Source organism: Protopterus annectens, chromosome 2.part2 (genome assembly GCF_019279795.1).
Source record: "Protopterus annectens isolate FY-2018-M chromosome 2.part2, PAN1.0, whole genome shotgun sequence".
Classification (NCBI taxonomy): Eukaryota; Metazoa; Chordata; order Ceratodontiformes; family Protopteridae; genus Protopterus; species Protopterus annectens.
The window spans coordinates 205,513,086-205,536,924 of NC_056730.1; positions in this window are offsets into that span (position 1 = coordinate 205,513,086).

Below are 23,839 nucleotides of genomic sequence, written 5' to 3' on the forward strand. Positions count from 1 at the left end.
CTAATAACAAGTCTAGCCAACAGATGCAGAAACAAAATACCTCAGTTAATTCGCCAGCACAGCTCTGTTCAGCAGAAACTGGAACTAAATACTTAAAAACCTAGCGAACTAGCAAAGCTCTGTAAAAGCATAGCAGAACCATACTGCTCTAAAATAATAACAAGTCCAGCCCTTAAAAGCTCCATTCAGCAGAAACATACTGCCAAAGCAAGCTCCGTTTGAATACGTTAAAAGCTCAATTCAGCAGAAACACACTGCCAAAGCAAGGTCCGTTCATTCAGCAGAAACATACTGCCAAAGCAAGCTCTGTTTGAATACGCTAACAGCTCCATTCAGCAGAAACACACTGCCAAAGCAAGCTCCGTTCATTCAGCAGAAACATACTGCCAAAGCAAGCTCCATTCATTCAGCAGAAACATACTGCCAAAGCAAGCTCCATTCATTCAGCAGAAACATACTGCCAAAGCAAGCTCCATTCATTCAGCAGAAACATACTGCCAAAGCAAGGTCCGGTCATTCAGCAGAAACATACTGCCAAAGCAAGCTCCGTTTGAATACGTTAACAGCTCCATTCAGCAGAAACACACTGCCAAAGCAAGCTCTGTTCATTCAGCAGAAACATACTGCCAAAGCAAGCTCCATTCATTCAGCAGAAACATACTGCCAAAGCAAGCTCTATTCGCCAGCATAAAAAATACCTTAAAAAGCTCCGTTCAGCATAACAAATACCTGAACTAAGCAACAGCCCAGCAAAAAGCAAATACCTTGATAAAATACCTCCATTGCAGCACCATTGAAATATATCAATCCCAAGTTCCAACTCTGTTCGTTTCACTCACCCTCCATTGAAAAATATATCTATTCCAATTCAACTCTGTAGTTCGCGCTCAAACAGCCAGCCGGAATGTATGCCCTTGAGCTCAATTCCGACAGGCTGATGGAGCTGACGTCAATGCACACGTGATGACGTCAGCTCAAAAAGCGCAAAACAAAATAAATTTAAAAATCACTGGAAAAAATCGGAAATTAAGGGGTGCCACTCGGGAATCGTGGCACCCCATTATTTGGACCCCAAAACTCGGTAAAAACCGAGTAATTCGGTACAGTTGGGAGGTTTGCTTGGTATCCACTGGGATGGGTTCCCCTCTGTTGGTTCTGTATGTGAGGCATGGCTGGCACAGCTCAACAATTTGCTGCAGGAGGTCTCTGTCCACCCTATAGCACTCCACTATCTCCAGCTCATGTAGCCCCTGGTAGGTTAACCTGGGTCTGTACACTCTTCTATGTCTCCACACTGTGGGTTGCTCAGCATCATTCACAACATCACCACCCTCAGCACCTTGCACATGTTGGTTTATGATAGCAAGAGCAGCCCCTAACATTTTGTCTGACTTTAACGTTTTTAAGCTTTCCCTCTTTGTATACTGCAGTGTTGCAGAGATCTTTGGAAAAAACAAGGAAGAATGCTGTTTGCAGAGTTTAAAGTGCTGGGCTGGGCTACTCTGCTACCTGTGTAATTGGCTGATGCTGATATATTTCTCCTGGCAGCTCTGCTAGTTCTCCTTGGTTAACTTCCTACTACTTCTTTTCCTTCCTTTTCCCTTTCTGTTTCCGCCCAGGGCAGCGCCGCGCAAATGAGCGCACATGAGCGCACATGCATTCACACACACACACGCTGTGTGCATGTTTGCAAGAAATTTCAGATATATTCACGGCGTACACCTTTGGTTTCTGGTTTTCAAAAAGGACAACTGTAGACACGCCTCTTGCAATCCTGAGCAACTCAGGGCAAACACAAGACACTGTGCACCAATAAGCTTACATCCTTTCTGACACACCCTCTCATGATGTTACCTATATTCTACTCTACTACTTACCTACTCCTACACTTATACTCTTGGGACATGGCTCACATGCTGGGGAAAATTGGGATTCACTATCCTTATCCTCATTTGCATAGGATTGCCTACTAATGCATGGTTACATCTCTCACACTGAGCTTCCCCCTTAGCAATCAGTACTCAGTGGCCATGTTGTCTTCATCCTGCCATTCACCTGCATGGCAGGATAAGCTTTTTAGTGAAAATGGCTATTTTTAGCTATTTTTAGATTATTTTCTTGTTGTTAAAGTGTTGCACGTTTGTGCGGTGCTGCGCTAAGCTTAAACATTGGAGATTGGGGGAAAAAAAAGTTTGATTTTAATAATTTTAAACATTTATAAATGCCAATGGCCTTATATTTGGTCATTGACATGCTTCCTCAACTGTATGCATACTTTATTTGGAGCTGTCATAGCTCTGTTTGGCTATTTACAGAACGGTACTCTGTTACCAACGGAGTACATTTCTGCAGATAACACTAACCCTCCACAGACAGGTTAGTGTTTCCTGGATTGCAAATTTACCTCATTTGCATAGCTTTCAGCAGCAAATGAGGTAATTTGCATACCATGACGTTGTCCATGCAAGAGTAGCTTTAGCAGCTCTCGTGCACTCCCCTGCTAATTGTACCTGGATCGCACAGCAGACTTATTGCCTCTGTGAGCTCCTACACTCTTCTTGCACTCCATGCAAGCTTTTGTAAATCCGGCCCATGTTCTTTCACATAAGTCTAGTGCATGGAACAGTCTTCCACATGTCATAACAATCTCAAAGTCATTGTATGAATTCAAGAAACATATTGACAATAATTTTTAAAATTAAGTATACAAGCCAAGACAAATTTGAGCAGTGCTTTTAAATGGTCTCTGTTGACACTGTGAGTACAAAATGCATATTGTAACAATATATATTGTAATACCTCTCTCTCTCTCTCTCTCTCTCTCTCTCTCTCTCTCTCTCTCTTGGTCAGCTCTTCTAGTGCATGGTCTGTCAATCAACAAAGACAAACGGAATCATAGTCAGGGCTTTATCCCTGTATGCCATAGAACTATACACACACCCAAAGAATTCTACTGGTAGACGGACTTAATCACTTCAACATTTGTGCATTTGTAGACCACAGATTGTTTAGTGAAATACAGCATCTATAATTATTTAAGTTCATTTAATGGAGAGATTGATAATCTATTAATAAGACATGTCTCTAGTGTCCATTTCCTAAATGGCTATAGCAGTAACGCTGTGCACTTGTCACTCAAGGAGTTGGGCTGCATAGAAATGTTATCATATCTAAGTTCATTCTAAGAGATAATGCAGTAGATGACTCTCAGGAAATAGTGTGATCTGTTACGGGCAAGATACACTGGATCAGAACATGTTAAAGTTAAGAGATTATCCCTTCAAAATATAGGTCACTCTGTCCTAGTTTAGGCTGCATTGTGCCATATGATGGAATTATTCTGAGATGTAAATTATAGGATCATAGTATCATAAAATTATAGGAGGTTAATAGGCTAATGGTCCTAGAGGCTTTTTCAGCCTAGCCAGTTATGCCTCAGTTTTCCCAATTATTAATGCCCACAGTCTAGAACAGCTTTGGTATATACCTGTGACTTAGGGCATCTACAAACTGCCCCTGTCTCTAAGGGCCATGAGTGACAAGCCAGGGGTAAATATGTGATTTTCACATGAATGGGGAAACTGTTCCAGAGAAGAGGTAATCTCTGAGACACCTACAGGTACCTATTCCTCCAACATGTTTTGTTTAAATTACCGACAAGGTTTAGATCCTCAGATCAAGTAATTATAATGCTGTTTGTTTTGTGAATGTATAGCATATCGATCAGGGCTGGATTTGAGAATCCCTTGTAGTTTAGGCATAGATCACCCCTCAGTAGTCTGTAGAAGGCTGACTACAGGGGCAGGGATTTGAGGAGGTCCACAAAGGACATATTATTTACACCCTGTATTTTTTAGTGAGGAACTTCTGTGGCCACTGCAGTTGTTGCAAATGCCTGGTCAGGTACATGCTGGAGGGTGCATTCTACTTAATTATTGGTGTAATGAGGGCTGAGTATAGTGGAACTATGATCTCCTTACATCAGAATGCCATGCCCTTAGTTATACATTGTGCCACACTAAAGGACATTCTCACTACCATGGACACATTGTAATCATCAAAATTCAGGTTACTACCAACCTATGTAACCAAATCCCTTACCACTGAGCCTACTATTGAGGGGGAGTTATCAATGTTACATTTTGCAAGGTTGTTTTCTTCCCAAAGGATATAATTATGCATGTTTCCACTGCGTTTTAGGCCATTGTTCTGCCACCAGTTATTTGTCTGTGTCAGGCTTTCCTGGAGGATATTTACATATTTGGGGGATTCAGTGGTTGCTCCAAGCTTGCAGTCACAGCAAATATGTTCAGCATAGGCCTTCTACATTTTCCTTGACTTCAGAGAAGTATATTCCAAACAGGACAGGTCCCGATACTCAGCCCTATGGGATACACAACTAGTAACAGGCCTCTTGGTGGAGGTGGATTCCCCCACCCTAACTTCTTGTGCCTTATCTGTGAGCCATTTAGCTATCTATTGGATGACATAGGGATTTATACCTAAGTCTGTGAGGTTGTCTATAATGCCTAAATGAGGTATTGCATCATATGCCTTTGCCAGGTCATGATAGGCAGTGTTTGCCCATGTCCATGACTCTAGTGACCTTCTCAAAGAAGTCAATCAAGTTATTAGGCATCACCTGCCCTTGATGAAACCAAACTAAGATGTGTCCAGTGTTTGAAGATTTCCTATATCCTTATTTATCAGGTTCAGAATAATTGTTTCCATGGCCTTACATATAAGACTTGTGAAACTTATGGGATATGTATTTCTCCTGGGTCTGCTGATGGTCTGCCTTTGTGTAGAGGAATGACAGTTGCAGTCCTCCATTCCGTTGGTATGAGGCTTGTCTGGAGGCTGTAGTTGAATGGAGATTTTACTAGGCCTGACAGATGATTAGGACGCATCCTGGAATATTATCTGGACACATTGATGCAATGTTTTTAGCTCTGGAGAGTGCACTAAGGACCTGTTCTTTAGTGATAGTATGGGACAGTGTTAGAGGGTATTTCTTGGGGGAAGCTAGGGGTAATGGCGGGGGGGGGTAAAACTGGAGCTCAGTTTATTGGCCAACTTATTTGCTATATCCTCCAGGTTCAGTATAGGAAGTTGAATTTACTATTAGTTCAGCACACTACTGGGTATTCCCTTTAAGGTTATGTACGTAACTGAAAAATGCCTCATGGTTATCCTTAGCTTGGCAATTGAGTTTTGCCTCATGGTTGGCTTTGCTGGACTTGATTAGTCCCCTGAGTTGCATATTGAGACTGATGAGAGAGTTTATTGTCTTTTGGGCATAGCCCTTCAAAATTCTGGACAGAATTTTCTATTTATACTGGGGGTCCACCAAAGGGGCTTGTTTTTGGAGTTTGTCTTAAGTATTTTTCTGTTTGAAACTTTTGTTTCTATACAGTTATTTACATGTTTGTATGGAGTTTAAGTAAACATTTCTACATAGGCTACTGTGTTCTCTGAATTTGGAGAGCTTGGAATTTAGCTAGTCTTTCACTTAATAGGAGGTAGTTAGCCTTGGAAAAGTTCTTAAATGTTCTGGGGTTTGCTGGGAGTTCAACCTTTATATTTGTAGCAACGGTTACTGCTTTGTGATATGGTCTATTCAGAGAGGGCATTAGAAAAGGGGGGGGTTGCAGCATTTCCTCATATTTATGAGCACCAGATGCAGGATATTTTTTACCCTAGCAGGTGTGCAGACTAGCTTTACTAGGGTGTTTGTATTAACAAAAATCCAGGAACCTGTGAGCCAGCATGCTAGTAGTTGTGTATATATCCCAGTTTATGGTGGAATACTTGAAATGAGTCATGAGGATGGTGTTGGGCTGAATTGTGAGTGACTTCAGTACATTCAAGTGTGTGATATGGTTATCCTGGGTCATAGATGTGGACCTATAGCTAGCAAGGATATGGTATCAGATTTTACCTAAGTTTAGTTGGACATGGAGTAGCTCAAGCATGTCATATTGTCTGATCAGTCTTATCGGATTTTACCTAAGTTTAGTTGGACATGGAGTAGCTCAAGCATGTCATATTGTCTGATCAGTCTTGAGATGTGCTTAGTTTTTATGTAGATTGACACACCTGTACTTCTTGTCCCTTCCTGTGCAGTAGCTGGTCTAAATTTCTGGAAGGCATTATAGGCCTGTATTGCCAGGATGCCTTCTATGGCTTTAAACCATGTCTAAGTAACTGCACAGATGCAACACTCTCCAGGGTGAGGAGTGTTTCCAGGGAGTTGAACTACTATGTTGGACAATTTTTCAGCTTGGCATTGCCAAAGAAGAAAGAACTATAGAGATGGATAATCTTTTGGCCAGTATCTGAAAGCCTAGTGGGGATAAGTTTAGACAATCCTTGGCAAAGTAAAATGCTCTGTTAATCATGTCCTCCCAAACTGACAAATATTGGACCTCCTTAGAATAACACCTATATCTAAGACAATTGTTAAAGTCAATCATCTTCTGTTTATATTGTGGTATGATCCTTGGAGAAGGTAGAATGCTGCTTAATGCTAGGCTTATACCAGCCTGGGACACATAATGTGAAAGCTCTATCATGTCTCTCTTCATATAGTCCAGTGAGGTATGTTGAAGGTCATTCACACCCACATGGACTATAACCAAGTCATATTGGTACTTGTGGATCAATGTCCTCAGTGCATGTTTGATATGGTGGATCCGTGCCCCTGATAGGCAACTGACGGTGACTGTCTCCTTGCTCAGCCTGGTGAGGGGGGCATCAGTGTGTCTCACAATAGAGGCTCCAATGACCAATATATTGGGTTGTGTGGCAGTTTATCTTAAGGGCTTACAGGCTGAGACATTATATGTCCTGGGGTGTGTTGTCTTTGTAGAGTACTTGGGAGGTTGCTGAGGGCAGCATACAGGATGTCTTTTGAGGTTTGGGTAGATTGCATTTAAGAGCCTCAGCATATGTGTGTTTATGTGTCTCTCCTCCATAGTAGGTTGTATATGCGTTACTGACAACCTGTTTGGAGATACCAGTATCTGTATATGAAAGGTTTGCCTCCAAAAACATAGCTCAATTACCTTTCCTTCATACTGTGTTAGTCTGTTTAAGAAAAAGGTGATTGTCAGTAAACATGAGACAATTGCTACATTTTCTCAAGATGCCCATTTGTAACAGACTGGCTACAGAGACAGTAGGAAAAAGCACATACATAGCTGTGGATCCTCTTTTTTGTGATCTGTGAGGGGTAGTGCAATCAGGGTTTGGAGTTGTTGGGTGGAGAGGAGTGGTCTAGAATTGATCAAGACAACATTCTTGGGTAATGCTCAGTCATAGTTTAAAGGAATATCTCACCTGAAATTAAGAATAAGGGTGTGATATGTACTTCTTAAAAATTAATACCTTGGTATGTCTTTTACACTGAGCTGGGCCTCTAGCTACCTTATCTCATGTATATCACTTTATATTTCTTTTGCAGTAAATTTAATATGAACACATATCTTTATTAGTTAGAGAACACCTCTTTTATTGCATGCCTCTGGGCAGTTAAAGCTAAAGGAATGTAAAACAAAATTGTTCTCACTTGCTAGCTCAAGCATCCATGGCTGAGAAGTCTCAACATTCATAGTAAATCCATGTTTACAACACAAAGCATAAATCTAAGAAACAGGTTTATTGTGATAGTGGATGTAGACATCAAAGAAAAAAATGCTTGTTTCAAGAAATAGATGTTCAAATTTGTCTGCTGACACGGTGACAAACTTTCAATGTTTATTTTTCATTTGTGTGTTTTACTTTTTTTATGTTATGAATACATTCTCTTAGTTGCAATGATCTGCTTGATTTACAGCACAAAATATCAATTCTCTGTCAGTTTTGTCATGCTACCTAAATTTATGATGTCATTAGGTGTGTAAATGAAGCCAAAATCTATGTGTCATTGTTGCTTTATAATATTACTTTGCTCAGCAATTGTATTATATCTTTTCTGTTTAGATTTATTAATGTATGACTGCAAGGCTGTTGTATACAATGGCCACTAACACTGAAAAAAAAAAATTCCCTTTTCAAACAAGAATGAGTTTCTTATTCACTCACTGTGAAAAGATTGACTGCTGTATTTTAAAGAAATTACTGCTGCTTAGTGAAGGAAATAAAACATGTCTCGTTAAGTGGCAGTTTCAAAAACTGCAGCAAAAATGTCTTCAGAATAATTGTTCATCATGTTATAGCATGCAATTCTCTTTACTGTCAAGACTCCAAATTAAATCACAAAGTCCGTAAGAAAGAAAAAAGTATGACATGAAGCAATCTGAAATGAAATGTTATACAGCTTTTGTTTTAGCAAAATAAAGTAAAGCTATAACCATACTGTCAATTTGGCAACTCAGACACTGAAATGTGGCATCTGTGTTTATCTCAGATTTCATCAACTCACTGACTTCAAAAAAACAATAAAGAAGTGAACATGTTTGCAATTATAATAATATGTGATGGCAGTCTGGGATAAACACTCCATGAAAACAAATCTATTAAATAAGCTCACCTCTACCAATTGGAAATGTGTTTACTTTTACTGCAGAAGCACCTTTAGCTATACATTAAAAGCAACTACAGAAAACTGTATCGGGAGTCAGTGAATTAAAAAAAAAAATCATTGGGTTGGGGTATATGTCCCTTTCCCCAGTATTATACAATCACTGTGTCAGAATATATAATTAGCATGGGATGTGTGGGGAGGCTGCTGGGAGGTGCAGGGGGGGCTTTACCTCTGTTTAAAATTATATATATATATATATATATATATGTATTTATATATTTGTGTTTATTTGCATGCACCAAAATATTCCCTCAGTTCATGCATGTTGATGTGCCAGCATTTGCATAGTCAAGGTTTTGTTGTTAACTTTAGTGATGTAGACATTTGGATCTGTCAATCTGGTTTACTAGACCATAGACAGATGGAAAGACAGAGACAGCTAGATCCATAGCTACACATACACACACACACACACACACATACAGACATTTATATATAATATAAATATATATATATATATATATATATATATATATATATATACACATATATATACTATATATCTATATATAGATAAATATATTATATACACACACATGCGCATGTGCGCACGCACTGACACCCAAACATATCTATATATATATATATATATATATATATATATATATATATATATATATATATATATTAATATATAGATACATATATTATATACACACACACACATGCGTGCGCAAGCACACACACACACAGACACACACACACACACACACACAAACACACATGTATTTATATCTGCATCGATATATAGATAAATATATTATATACACACACACGCATGCGCGTGCGCTCTCACACACACACACACACACACACACACACACACACACACACACACACACACAGTATGTATGTGTGCATGTATGTATGTGCACTGGTAATCCATGTAGATGTTTTAAAAACTTACTAATGTCTACATAGGTTCATACTTTCATAGTTGTGTACTAGGCCAATAGCCCTGGATTCTTTACAAGCCTGCCCATAGAAGTGCCCTGGCATCATATCACCATTAGTTCCTGGTGCTTCTATCAAGTAGAGCCACTGGAGTGATCCCCATGGGAACTTTCTATTTCCCATCCACTCATCAAGATTTCTCTTGAAAAGGGCCAGTGAGGTGCTCTGCTTGATATGTATGGGGAGTCTATTCCAGAGCATGGGCAGTCTCTGGGTTATGAACCTGTCTCTCCTGCATGTTTTGTTGATTGTGGTAATGCGGTTGAGGTCCCTGGAGCATGTTGTGCAGCGGGATTGGAATTTCTTTAGGTGTAACATTTCTAATAGGGCTGGGTCAGACATCCCTTTGTAAGTCAAGCAGAGATCGCCTCTTAATAGATGATATGAGACAGAGAAAAGCTGGAGTTTTTTTAGTCTGTCCATGTAGGGCATGTGTTTAAGGCCTAGGATACTCTTCGTGAGGTATTTATGTGGCCTTTCCAGCTATTGCAGGTGTTTAGTGAGGTACATGCCAAATGGAGCATTATAGTCGATGAGTAATCTAATGAGGGAAGAGTAGAGAGAGGTGATGACCTCTTTTTTCCTGGAAGCAAATCCCTGGGTAATGAGATGTGCCACATAGAAGGACTTTCTGACCCCAGTGGCAATATGGTGGTCGAAGGAGAGGTTGCTGTCAACCTGTGTCCCCAGATCTCTTATAACACCTTTAGTCTTCAGTGGGCTACCATCAATGTGGTAATTAGTGGGAACTGAGTTTTTCCCAAAGGGAATAATGATACATTTTTTGGCATTAAGCTTAAGGCCATGCTTTCGACACCAGCCGTTGGTCTCAGCGAGGCCTTTCTGTAGGATGTCTACATCACTTGGGGAGTTGATAATGGCTCTCAGCTTGCAAACATCAGCAAACTTGGTTAGTCAGAGTCCCTCTGTGTTGGCCTGCATTTCTGAGAAGTAGATGCCAAACAGGAGAGGACCCAGGACCGATCCCTCTGGGACTCCACTCGTAACTGGCCAGCACTCTGACTTGGAGTCTGCTACTTTCACACTGTGGGTTCTATCTGTGAGCCAATTTGCAACCCACCTAGTGATAACAGGGAGTGATGCCTAGTTTGGTGAGTCTATCAATAAATCCTGACTGGGTAATGGTATCAAAGGCCTTGGCCAGCTCGAGGTAGGCTTTATGAACTGCCTTGTCCTCATCCACAACTTTGGTGACTGACTCAAAGAAGTCAACCAGGTTGAGCAGGTGTGATCTACCCTTCACACAACAAAATTGCATGGGATCCGGAGTCCAAGACATACAGGACTAAATTGTGTTCGATGCTTGTGTACATACTTGTTCCGACAACTTGGTCGATTCAAGCCCCCTTTTTGATATTAGTTTTTCACCACGTAGCCATGATTTCCATCTTGGCAATGATCACCTGCATCTAGTTGATGATGACCTTGTTATGGATGTTGTGGAACTAGATGAATTGCTAAACCAGGACATAAATACACCTAATAGCAGTGTATCTACTGAGATTTCAATACCTGCAATAATCACCAATTCAACAGGTGATGTTAAGGTGTATAACTTTTCTTCTGTCTCTATATCTATGGACATGGTTGAACTTTTATCAAAGGGATACACTTACGTCCCTCGACAGAGATTCGATTTAGTTCAGTCAATCATTGATATTAAACTGTTCTCAAGAAAACTGAACTTTAACTTAATGATGGGTAGTAATCCTTATGTTATGGAGTCTGACCCTTTCAGGATTGCCAGTATTTATAACCCCCCTTTACACCCATTAGTTCAAATTTTTGAACAGATGTGCGAGCTTGACATTAGACAGTTGGCTAGGTGCACACATAAAGCCAATAGGAATGACTCCAGTAGTAAAGTTGAATACGAACTATTGGAGTTTATTCGTACTCAGAATATACGAGTGTGTAAACCAGATAAGGGTGGGGGGTTGGTAATCTTTGATAATTTAGATTACTGTGAATGGATGGCTAACTTGTTAGATAGTTCTGCTTATTCATCTAGTTCACTTTCAGAGGTAAATCGGGCATATAGAGCAATAAAAAATAGTATAGAGGACATGTTTATCGAAGGTAGGATTGAACAGGAAATTTATAACTATTTGACCACTACTTTTCCTAGGTTCCCGTACCTCTTCGGGATACCAAAAATTCATAAAAGTATTACTGACCCCCCAATGAGACCTTTAATGGACGGGCGTGGTTCCCCTACCTACCCATGTGCCAAATTTGTAGACTCTGTTATACGGAAATACTTGGCCTTGGAAATCCAGATCTGTAAAGATTCGTGGTCTTTTTTGGAAAAAATTGATAATTTAATTTTTGACAACAGATATAATTTTATCACAATAGACGTCAAGGACTTGTATACTTGTATCCCCCATGACATTGGCATCGAATGGGTCACCTTAATTCTTAAGAAAAATGGGGCCTCTAATATGGAAATGTCCGTAGTAACGGAGTTGCTTGAAATTATTCTGTATTATAATTATTTTATGTTCAATGAGAATTATTTTTTGCAAAAAGTCAGGGTTGCTATGGGTTTGCCATGTGGGGCTAGTGTAGCTAACGCAGTCATGGCATATTGGGAGACAGAATTTGTATTCAAGGAGGTTGAAGTCATGGAATATATTGTTTTCTACACACGCTACCTGGACGATATATTTATCTTAGTCAAAGGTGCCGAAGTGGTTAGTGAATTGTTATTAGACAAATTTATTAATTCCACGGACTTTTTAAAATTTACATATACTTTTAGTAGTACAACTATTGCCTACTTGGATATTTTACTTTCAAAAAACAGTGAGGCTTGTAGTTTTAAGGCTAATATACACCAGAAACCTACATATTCAAACTCTTTTCTTCCTTATTCGAGCTGCCACCCGACTTACCAGAAACGTTCAGTAATAAAGGGACAACTGGTAAGGGCAGCCCGTATAGTGACCTTAGATGACAATTTCCATACAGAATGTGGACTATTGAGGAATATGTTTATACACTGGGGGTACCCTATCATCTTATTAGAAGAATTGATTAACGACGTCATGACTAAAAGACTTAATGGGACTTATAAGCCTTTATTGACTTTTAAGGTTAGTCATGTACTTCAGGTTACGACTAATAGCCAGACACCCTTACAGGGTTGCTTGGATATAAATCAAATTAATACTAAATATATGGGCACAAAACTTATTTTAACATTTAGCCCATTTAGTTACCAATGCATTGAAAGTATTAAGAAAAATTGGGCATTGTTTAAAAGTAACCCATCTATTTATGCAAAGGTTGGAGAACTCCCCACTGTCATCTTTAGGAGGGGAAAAAATATGAAATCATTATTGGAACAATCAGTGCATAATTTTACTAGAACAGTTGGTATGTTTAAATGTCAAAATTGCAATTTTTGCAAACATATTTTTGAGACGAATAGGGTCAGTATACAGAATTATCAATACAAATTAAAATCTAGATTTAATTGTAATTCTAAAATGGTTGTTTACTTAGCGTTGTGCCAAGGATGTCCTGCGTTCTATGTTGGCAAAACTGAACGCAGGCTCCGTGAGCGCGTTTATGAGGATCAATACGCAATAAGTAGAAATAAATCTGATAATGCACTTGCTAAGCATGTATCTAAATATGTGAATCATAGTTTTAGATTCTTAGTATTAGACCAGGTGACAATCAATAAAAGGGGGGCACCTATGCCTTTATTATTGGAGGAACTTGAATTAAAATGGCAAATTAAGCTTAATGCCTGTATATTTCCTGGTCTAAATGAGTCGTGTTCAATCAGTAGTGTTTTAAAATTGCAGAATTTGAAAAGGTGAATGTTACTGATTCGTTTTACTGATTGCCACTACTAGACTTTGTCTAGCTATTTAAAGTGAGTTATTCAATTAGATAGTAGCCATACCTCAAAAATGACCACTTGAAATTTAGGTCATGGTTTATATAAGGTAATGTAATGTATAATGTTTAGAGGTTTATGAATATGTGAAATCTAAGTTCTTTGTTAACCTCAGCTATTGACATTTTTCCCGAAGAGCTTGCTACCTTTGTTTGTTGTTTTAAGCCACATATGTGTGGATTTTTTAAAAAAAAGTATTTATGTGTTTTATTAATTAATCACTGTACTTGATTGGTGTTGAGTATTTGCCTTTAACTATTTAAAGGGTCATTTATGTTGAATCTTTGTCTGAGGAAGTCTGTACAACGTACCGACGAAAAGCGCTTTACTATTAAATTGTTTGTAATCGGCTGACACTTGTCCCTGATTTCACTTGCCTTAGCAATTCATTGTTGAATTTGTTTAGTGTGTCTGTTTGTTAAATTATAATGTCTACATAGGTTCATACTTTCATAGTTGTGTACTAGGCCAATGGCCCTGGATTCTTTACAAGCCTGCCCATAGATGTGCCCTGGCATCATATCACCATTAGTTCCTGGTGCTTCTATCAAGTAGAGCCACTGGAGTGATCCCCATGGGAACTTTCTATTTCCCATCCACTCATCAAGATTTCTCTTGAAAAGGGCCAGTGAGGTGCTCTGCTTGACATGTATGGGGAGTGTATTCCAGAGCATGGGCAGTCTCTGGGTTATGAACCTGTCTCTCCTGCATGTTTTGTTGATTGTGGTAATGCGGTTGAGGTCCCTGGAGTGTGTTGTGCAGCGGGATTGGAATTTCTTTAGGTGTAACATTTCTAATAGGGCTGGGTCAGACATCCCTTTGTAAGTCAAGCAATGATCTCCTCTTAATAGATGATATGAGACAGAGAAAAGCTGGAGTTTTTTGAGTCTGTCCATGTAGGGCATGTGTTTAAGGCCTAGGATACTCTTCATGAGGTATTTTTGTGGCCTTTCCAGCTATTGCAGGTGTTTAGTGAGGTACATGCCAAATGGAGCATTATACTCAATGATTAATCTAATGAGGGAAGAGTAGAGAGAGATGATGACCTCTTTTTTCCTAGATGCAAATCCCTGGGTAATGAGATGTGCCACATAGAAGGACTTTCTGACCCCAGTGGCAATATGGTGGTCGAAGGAGAGGTTGCTGTCAACCTGTGTCCCCAGATCTCTTATAACACCTTTAGTCTTTAGTGGGCTACCATCAATGTGGTAATTAGTGGGAACTGAGTTTTTCCCAAAGGGAATAATGATACATTTTTTGGCATTAAGCTTAAGGCCATGCTTTCGACACCAGTCGTTGGTCTCAGCGAGGCCTTTCTGTAGGATGTCTACATCACTTGAGGAGTTGATAATGGCTCTCAGCTTGCAAACGTCAGCAAACTTGGTTAGCCAGAGTCCCTCTGTGTTGGCCTGGATTTCTGAGAAGTAGATGCCAAACAGGAGAGGACCCAGGACTGATCCATCTGGGACTCCACTTATAACTGGCCAGCAGTCTGACTTGGAGTCTGCTACTTTCACACTGTGGGTTCTATCTGTGAGCCAATTTGCAACCCACCTAGTGATAACAGGGAGTGATGCCTAGTTTGGTGAGTCTATCAATAAATCCTGACTGGGTAATGGTATCAAAGGCCTTGGCCAGCTCGAGGTAGGCTGTATGAACTGCCTTACCCTCATCCACAGCTCTGGTGACTGACTCAAAGAAGTCAACCAGGTTGAACAGGTGTGATCTACCCTTCAAACAACAAAATTGCATGGGATCCAGAGTTTGGAGATTTCCTATATCCTTTTTAATTAGGTCCATGATGATGCGCTCCATAGCCTTACATATCAGACTCATCAGGCTAATGGGGCAATAATTCCCAGTGTCTACAGTCGCTCCCCCTTTATGGAGAGGGATGACTGTAACAGTGTGCCATTCTGTAGGGACAAAGCCTGAGGTGAGGCTGTGATTGAACAGGGCACACAGGTGTGGTGCCAGTTCACTTTATAGTTCATGTAGAACACAGCCAGGGATATTGTCGGGTCCCATGGAAGCTGTATTCTTGGCCTTGGACAATGCAGCAGTAATGCTGGGTGCCTGGCATTCTTCCGGTATTGTGATTGGTCCTTTGGAGGATGGGGACAGGGGTAAAGTTGGCACTGAATCTGTCAGCTAGTATGTTGGCAATATCTGTTGGCTCAGTATAGGTGGTGCCATTGTGCAGTAACTCAGGACAAATCTAGGTATTGCCATGAAAATTCTTGATATAACTGTAGAAGGCTACATGTTTTGATATTTAGGTATACATATGTAGCAATGGGTCAGACTGTGTCTGCAATGCTACATTTAAAGTAAAGTCATTCAAATATATAGTGAGACACAAGTTCAAATGAATTTCAGCAGGACAGCAATGTCAGTAGGTGAACAAAAAAATAATGTGGTGTACTAAATTACTTTCGGACAAAGAGTTTGTAAAACAACCTTACATTGCCAGGACCAGAAAGGTATGGCCACTGCTGCTGTGGAGGTTAGCTTTAAACTGAAGTCAGCTTGAAAAATAAAATAAAAAAGAATAGAAAGAGACAGCTAAGTGGAGGAAAAGGATGAGGGTATCATGTTAAGACAGAATGAATATTCTGTTCAGCCTCACTAAGAAATAATTGACAAGTGGTGGGCGGAAAAATACTGGCAGAGGTGAGGAAAGAGAAAGGGTAAGCAATGACAGCTCATCAAAGTTGCTAAAAGATTCTACTTCATGAGAAAACATTTGGATGCTGATGAAATGCATTTTCTCTCAGAGAAATATTCATCTGTGTCTGAACAAAGATATCATAACAAAAAAGAAGAGAAGAACCTCATTCCATGCTAAGGCAGACAAGCACCAGCAACACCTATGGTGGCTCAGAAAGAGATAATCTAGACAAGTTTAAGTAGAAAGAAGTTGCAGATATAACAACAATAATGTCATAAATTTACAAATGTACAGACACACACGTTATATGTGTGTGTGTGTGTGTGTGTGTGTGTGTGTGTGTGTGTGTGTGTGTGTGTGTGTGTGTGTGTGTGTGTGTGTGTGTATGTGTGTGTGTGTGTTGTAAATACTGTACTACTACACATTTTGAGGAGACAAGAGGTTATCTTACTCTGTAGTGCTAGGGAATTCAATATGTACAGCTTGCCCCAAATAGTCATAAAATGTTTGAACACTTCACTCTATATCCTACTTCTTGCCACAAATTATTCAACCTGTTCTTACCATTTCTGGCACATTTAACTGCCTGCTAATTACAGTTCCCTCTTGCCAATGACTGTAATCTCCATGAATCTTATTTTAATACACACACTTGCTTCCTGTTATAGCTGTCCTCGTTTTCATTTAACATACCATCTCTCTTTTCTCACTCTGCTGAATTACTGCTTTCATTTCTTCTCCCATTTTACTACCTCCATAATACTTCTTCTCACGCATTGTTGCCCAACTCTTTCTTGTGTGCAAGACTTTATCCAGCCAATGTGTTTCTCTCTTACCTTACACAGTTGTGCAGTACCCCAATTTTTTTCAAACTTATTATTAATTGCCTCCATTCAGACACAGTGTTAATCTGCTCTACTTTGCCTCACTTTGCTCAGCTCTGCTCTCCTGCTATAACTTAAACCATTCCCACCCAACCCTCACATCACTTATATTGTAATGCCCTTGATCCACCCTGTGCAATTCTCCTCCAATCCACTCCATCTATACCCCCCATCTACTCACCTCCAGTCCCTTTTCCCTTGCCAATATTTGGTCAGTTCTCTTTGCTATGCTTATCTCCACTCACTCCATCTTTGTTTATTACACGCAATTCTCACTCTTTACTTCCACTCCTCATCTTGCATTGTTACTTCCATCCCAAAAGTATACAATATCCTGGAAACCTATATTCTTCCCTATAGTTCTCCTTTGTCTTTCACTTTTTTTCTGCCCAAATTACAAGGCATTCATTTTTAAAACACCAACACCACACTACCAAAAATGTTATCTCAAAATCTTTCAACATACACATACCCCTCTGATTGACATTATATGTACATGTAGCTGCCCACCCCAACTAAACAGTCACACATACTTCTCTTGCATCTACTGTCCAATAACTCCGCTTGACTATTTACATTTCATACAATGCAGTGATATACATCTCAACTCTTGTCCCCTACTCATCCCATCAGTTCTAGTCCCTCTTCATAAAATCATGTCCTTAAGCTATATGAACCTTTGCAGCATTAACAACCAGTGGCCTCAGTTAGACATTAACAACCAGTGGCCTCAGTTAGACATTAACAACCAGTGGCCTCAGTTAGAAGTCTGTTTTTCTCAATGTCCTGTTAAACTGATTGCCATATCAGAATCCTGGACAAAGTAGTTTTCTCACATATCTACACATTTCATTTCCAACTATATCTTCTCAGACAACAGGCCCAGCACATATCAACGAGGTGGAGCCATGTTGCAAATCAGAAATGAGGCCAGTCTGTCCCCTCATTGATACCAAAAAGTGACTTAGTCCTTAACAGAGACTCAATCTGCCTGAAAGTTCATGTCCTGTTGGATGTTTATTGTCTTCATCCCTGCCAAACCTCCCAACTGTACCGAATTACTCGTTTTTTACCGAGTTTTGGGGTCCAAATAATGGGGTGCCACGATTCCCGAGTGGCACCCGTTAATTTCCGATTTTTTCCAGTGATTTTTAAATTTATTTTGTTTCGCGCTTTTTGAGCTGACGTCATCACGTGTGCATTGACGTCAGCTCCATCAGCCTGTCGGAATTGAGCTCAAGGGCATACATTCCGGCTGGCTGTTTGAGCGCGAACTACAGAGTTGAATTGGAATAGATATATTTTTCAATGGAGGGTGAGTGAAATGAACAGAGTTGGAACTTGGGATGGATATATTTCAATGGTGCTGCAATGGAGGTATTTTATCAAGGTATTTGCTTTTGGCTGGGCTGTTGCTTAGTTCAGGTATTTGTTATACTGAATGGAGCTTTTTAAGGTATTTTTTATGCTGGCGAATAGAGCTTGCTTTGGCAGTATGTTTCTGCTGAATGAATGGAGCTTGCTTTGGCAGTATGTTTCTGCTGAATGAACGGAGCTTGCTTTGGCAGTATGTTTCTGCTGAATGAATGGAGCTTGCTTTGGCAGTATGTTTCTGCTGAATGAATGGAGCTTGCTTTGGCAGTATGTTTCTGCTGAATGAATGGAGCTTGCTTTGGCAGTATGTTTCTGCTGAATGAACGGAGCTTGCTTTGGCAGTGTGTTTCTGCTGAATGGAGCTGTTAGCGTATTCAAACAGAGCTTGCTTTGGCAGTATGTTTCTACTGAATGAACGGACCTTGCTTTGGCAGTGTGTTTCTGCTGAATTGAGCTTTTAACGTATTCAAACGGAGCTTGCTTTGGCAGTATGTTTCTGCTGAATGGAGCTTTTAAGGGCTGGACTTGTTATTATTTTAGAGCAGTATGGTTCTGCTACGCTTTTACAGAGCTTTGCTAGTTCGCTAGGTTTTTAAGTATTTAGTTCCAGTTTCTGCTGAACAGAGCTGTGCTGGCGAATTAACTGAGGTATTTTGTTTCTGCATCTGTTGGCTAGACTTGTTATTAGGTAGTATATTTCTGCTGCACTTCTACAGAGCTTTGCTAGTTCGCTGGGATTTAGTTCAGGTGTGTGTGTGTGTGTGTAGATAATATAAATAGCTGCAGTGTGACAAATGGATGTGGTAGGTAGAAAACCTCTCTCTGCCTGGTTTATTGTTCTGTTCCTCATTAATCTGGTTTTCAGGATTTTTGTGGCAAATCACTGCAGGATTGAATTCAGTAAATAATGACAGGCATTTGAATATATTTTGTCCTATTCCTCATTAAATCTGTGGTTTTCAGGATTTTTGTGGCAAATCATTGAAGAAGTGAATTCACTAAATGACAGGCATTTGAATTTCAGACTTCATAGTCTTCAGAAAATAAATGGTAACACAAAACCTTTTATTCTAGCAAGTTTATAAGGTCAGTATTTGAAATTTGTCCCTATTTTGGGGCTATATTCCCCCATTATTGGCTTTGTCCAGGTTTTTTATGCTAAGAGGTTGAGAGCTATGGTGAGAAGTGAGAACTGAATTCAGTAAATGTTAGCCATTTAAGTTTCAGTCTTTCTGTCTTTCAGGGCTCTGCTGATTTGGCTTAGGGGTATGTTACTCTGACTGTAGTGCACAAGGTGCTGGGTTTGAGACTTGGCAGTCAAATGCGTGGTGATAGCACAACATCTGTTCTAGCAGCTTTCTAAAATTATACAAGCAATGTTTAAAATGTGTCCCTGGTTTTTGGCCTTTTGCCCCCCCCCCCCCAAAAAAAAAGTGTGTGTGGAAGTAGACTTTTATGAATGAATGTTCTGAATTGGGCAGTTTTGTCGTTATTGCTTCATGCATTTTGTTTCATTGTCTACTGAAAAAATGTTAAAACAATAAGTTTAAAATGCACTCTAACTTAAGTCTAACATGTGTGCTATATTATACAAGGAATATAATTTAATAAAGTCAGGAAGGTGTATCAAAGAACGCATGTATGTTTCTTGTTTTGTGTGCAAGGGCCCTATGATTTGAAAACAGCCCAAAGGTAATATTTATCCACGACTGGCCAGTTGCATTTTCTTTGGATGTGGTATGGGTTTCAATGGTGTTTCAATGAATGTGAGTTTCAAGGGCAGAGAAGTTTTAATGCCAAGTCTATTTTCAGTATGAGAGAGTATTGCTTTGTTTAGCAGATAGTGTTTGTGTATTCTGCTATAAAATGTAAAAATAAAATCCAAATCATTGTAGAAGTAAAGCAATATATCCAAACATTAGTGTTTATGGTAAATGGGGTGAAAATAGCCAGGTAATGGAACATTGGAATGGCTGCATGGGGACTCTGGTGCCATATTTTGGTTGTCTGTTCTTCAGTTTGCGTTTGAAAGCTGATATCCCACAATTCCATTGGAGTGGGCGGGGTTACATACTTATGTATGCACATTTTATGTTAATCAGTGTACAGATTTGTACCTATTTTTCATGTTCCTTGTCCAGATTTTTGATGTTTCCAGGTTGAGAGGTATGATCCCTGCATATTCTTTCACTGCACTTATTAAATATACTCTAAACACTATCCTACTACATGCTAAACATCATAAACTTCTAATTGTAGGTGACCTAAATATAGATTCCTCAAGGGCCGTTTTAAGCCTTTCCGTGCATCTCAAATCTCTGACAAGTTCTGCTACCCCTTTAAGTGCAACCAGAGGCTTGGGAGATGAAATATTTACAAGCAGGTGCTGGGAAGATGAACAATTTACAGGTTGCCCGTGTCCATTAGAGACATAGGTGCCAAGTCAGGGATGAATTTCCTGTTCCTCATCCAGTTGTGCAAGCTACACTTGAATTGGTTTAGGGAGGAACTCTGCTTCACATGGATGGGAAGCATGTTCTAGAGAAGTGGTATTCTCTGAAATACACAGCTGTCTCTCAAGCAGGTCCTATTTATATCACAATTAAGGTTTAACTCTTTAGAATGGGTAATTCTGGTGCTGTTTGTTTTGTGGATATAAAAAGACAAAAATAAGCTAACCACACTGCTAAAGGAGACTCATAAGCAAAACAACCAAACTGAGAAAAATAATTGTGAGTCAACCAACACGGTCCAGGCAGGATAAACATTTGTTGAATGTACAAAAAGCTGTTTTATTGGAGAACTTTAGTGCTTTCATGGGGTTACCGCTTCATCAGACCAAATACAAAAGTATCTTAAAACACAGAGATATTTAAAACATAGCACAATCAATCAATTAAAATAATTAAAAAAGGCCAATAAAACAAAGTGATGTCACCCATATCACTGCCTACTCAGTAGAGCTGGTTTAAGGGAGATACCACTATTAAGTCCTGTGTATTCATATGCATGCAAAGAAACAAACAATTTTAGCTCACACATCCCATCAACTTTATTAAAATCACCTCTTCTAACATGGAAATGCATAAGTTGTAAAACTCTGAATTTAAAAGAATTGTGTCCTGGAAACAATAAGGCATGATTAGCTAAAGCATTTGATGTTACATGGTTACGTATTTTGCCTGGGTGCTCAAGTACCCTCTCTCTAAGTTGCCATGTGGTTTTGCCCACATAGAAACTATCACAGGAGCAGCAGGTAGCCAAATATACCAAATTGCTGCTCCTGCATGTCACCACAAATTTGGGTGTAAAAATGCACCCTATAATGGGATGTGTGAAACAAAGTTCAGTGGATATGGAAGAGCATGTCTTGCAACTGTGGCAAGGAAGCGTACCAACTTTTTCTGTATGACTATGTATATATATATATATATATATATATATATATATATATATATATATATATATATATATATTATGTATATATTATATATATGTATGTATATATTTTATATATATATATATATATATATATATATATATATAATATATTATATATATGCTGCGGTGGTGGTGCTGCTGTAGCGTTGTTGCCTCATAGCAAGATGTTATCCCGTTTGATTCTCAGCTAGAGTGTCTTCTGTGTGGAGGCATATGTGAATGGGGCATGCCTTCATTGAAGGTTGTGCATCAGGGCTGGTAACACGGTATGTAAAAATCCACTATCAGTCATTAGCGGACTGGAGTTCTGCTGTGGCGACCCCTAACCGGGAAAAGCTGAAAGACACAAACAAACAAATATATATATATATATATATATATATATATATATATATATATATATATATATATTGTAAAATTGTCTTTGTTACTTCGTGAAATATATTACTGTAAAACTGTAATTATTTTTCTTGGAGCTTTTCTCCTCGGTTCTCCATTGAAAATGGACTTGTGGTCAGTTGGGTTAACATGGTTAACAAATGTGAAATAAATAAAATAAATAAATAAATAAATAAATGTATTTGTATGTTAGGCAGAGATCACCTCTGAGTGGGCGATATGCGACGGAGTAAAGCTGGAGTTTTTTGAGACGGTCTGCATAGGGCATCTGTTTGAGGCCAGTAATCCTCTTTGTGAGGTATTTCTGCGCCCTTTACAGTTGTTGTAGATGTCTTGTGAGGTACATCCCAAAAGGGGCATTGTGCTCTATAATGGGTCTAATTAGTGATGAGTAGAGGGGAACAATGACTTCTTTTTTCTCGATGAGAAACCTTTTGTGATGAGGAGTGCCATGTAGAAGGATTTCCTGACTACTGTGGCAATGTGATTATCAAAGGAGAGACTACTGTCCATCTGTGTCCCAAGGTCTCTTATCACACTTTTGGTGTTAAGTATACTACTGCCTATGTTGTAGTTCATGGGTACAGAGTTTTTACCAAAGGGGATGACAATGCACTTTTTGGCATTGAGCTTCAGGCCATGGCTTTGATACCAGGCATCTGTCTCAGTGAGGTCCTTTTACAGGATGTCCACATCATTAGGAGTTCTGATTATGGCTTCTAGTTTGCAGTCAACTGCGAACATCATTAGCCAAAGACCTTCTGTGTTAGCCTGTACTTCAGAGAAGTAGATACAAAACAGGAGAGGACCCAGGATTGAATCCTGTGGTACTCCACTTGTCACTGGTCTGAAGTCATATTTGGAGTCTGCTACTTTCACAGTGTGGGTTCTGTCAGTGAGCCAGTTGGCAACCCATCTTGTGACGTAGAGATTTATACCTAGTTTAGTAAGTTTATCTATAATTCCAGAGTGGGGGATGGTGTCGAAAGCCTTGGCAAGATCTAGATAGGCTATGTGAACCACCATACCCTTGTCTATGGCTTTGGTGACTGCTTCAAAGAAGTCTATCAGGTTTTGGAGACATGATCTGCCTTTTACAAACCCAAACTGGGTGGGGTCCAGAGTTTGGAGATTACCAATGTCTTTGTTTATAAGTTCCATGATGATACGTTCCATGGCCTTGCAGACCAGGCTCGCCAGGCTAATGAGGCAGTAGTTCCCAGGGTCTGTGGTGGCTGCCCGCTTGTGGAGTGGGATAACCATTGCTGTGCGCCATTCAGCAGGCAAAAAGCCTGAGGTGAGGCTATGATTGAACATGGTACTTAGGTGGGATGCCAGTTCATTCTGTAGTTCATGTAGAACGCAGCCTGGGATTTTGTCTGGTCCCATGGATGCTGTGTTCTTGGCTTTGGAGAGTGTGATTTTTACCTGTGCAGCCATGATTACAGCAACTTTGCATTCTTCCGGTATAGAGATGGGCTCTTTAGTGGGTGAGAGGGGGGTAATGTTAGCACTGAACCTATTTGTCAGGATTTTGGCAATATCAGTTGGGTCTGTTTATTTAGTGCCATTGTGCTGTAACTCAGAGCAGATCT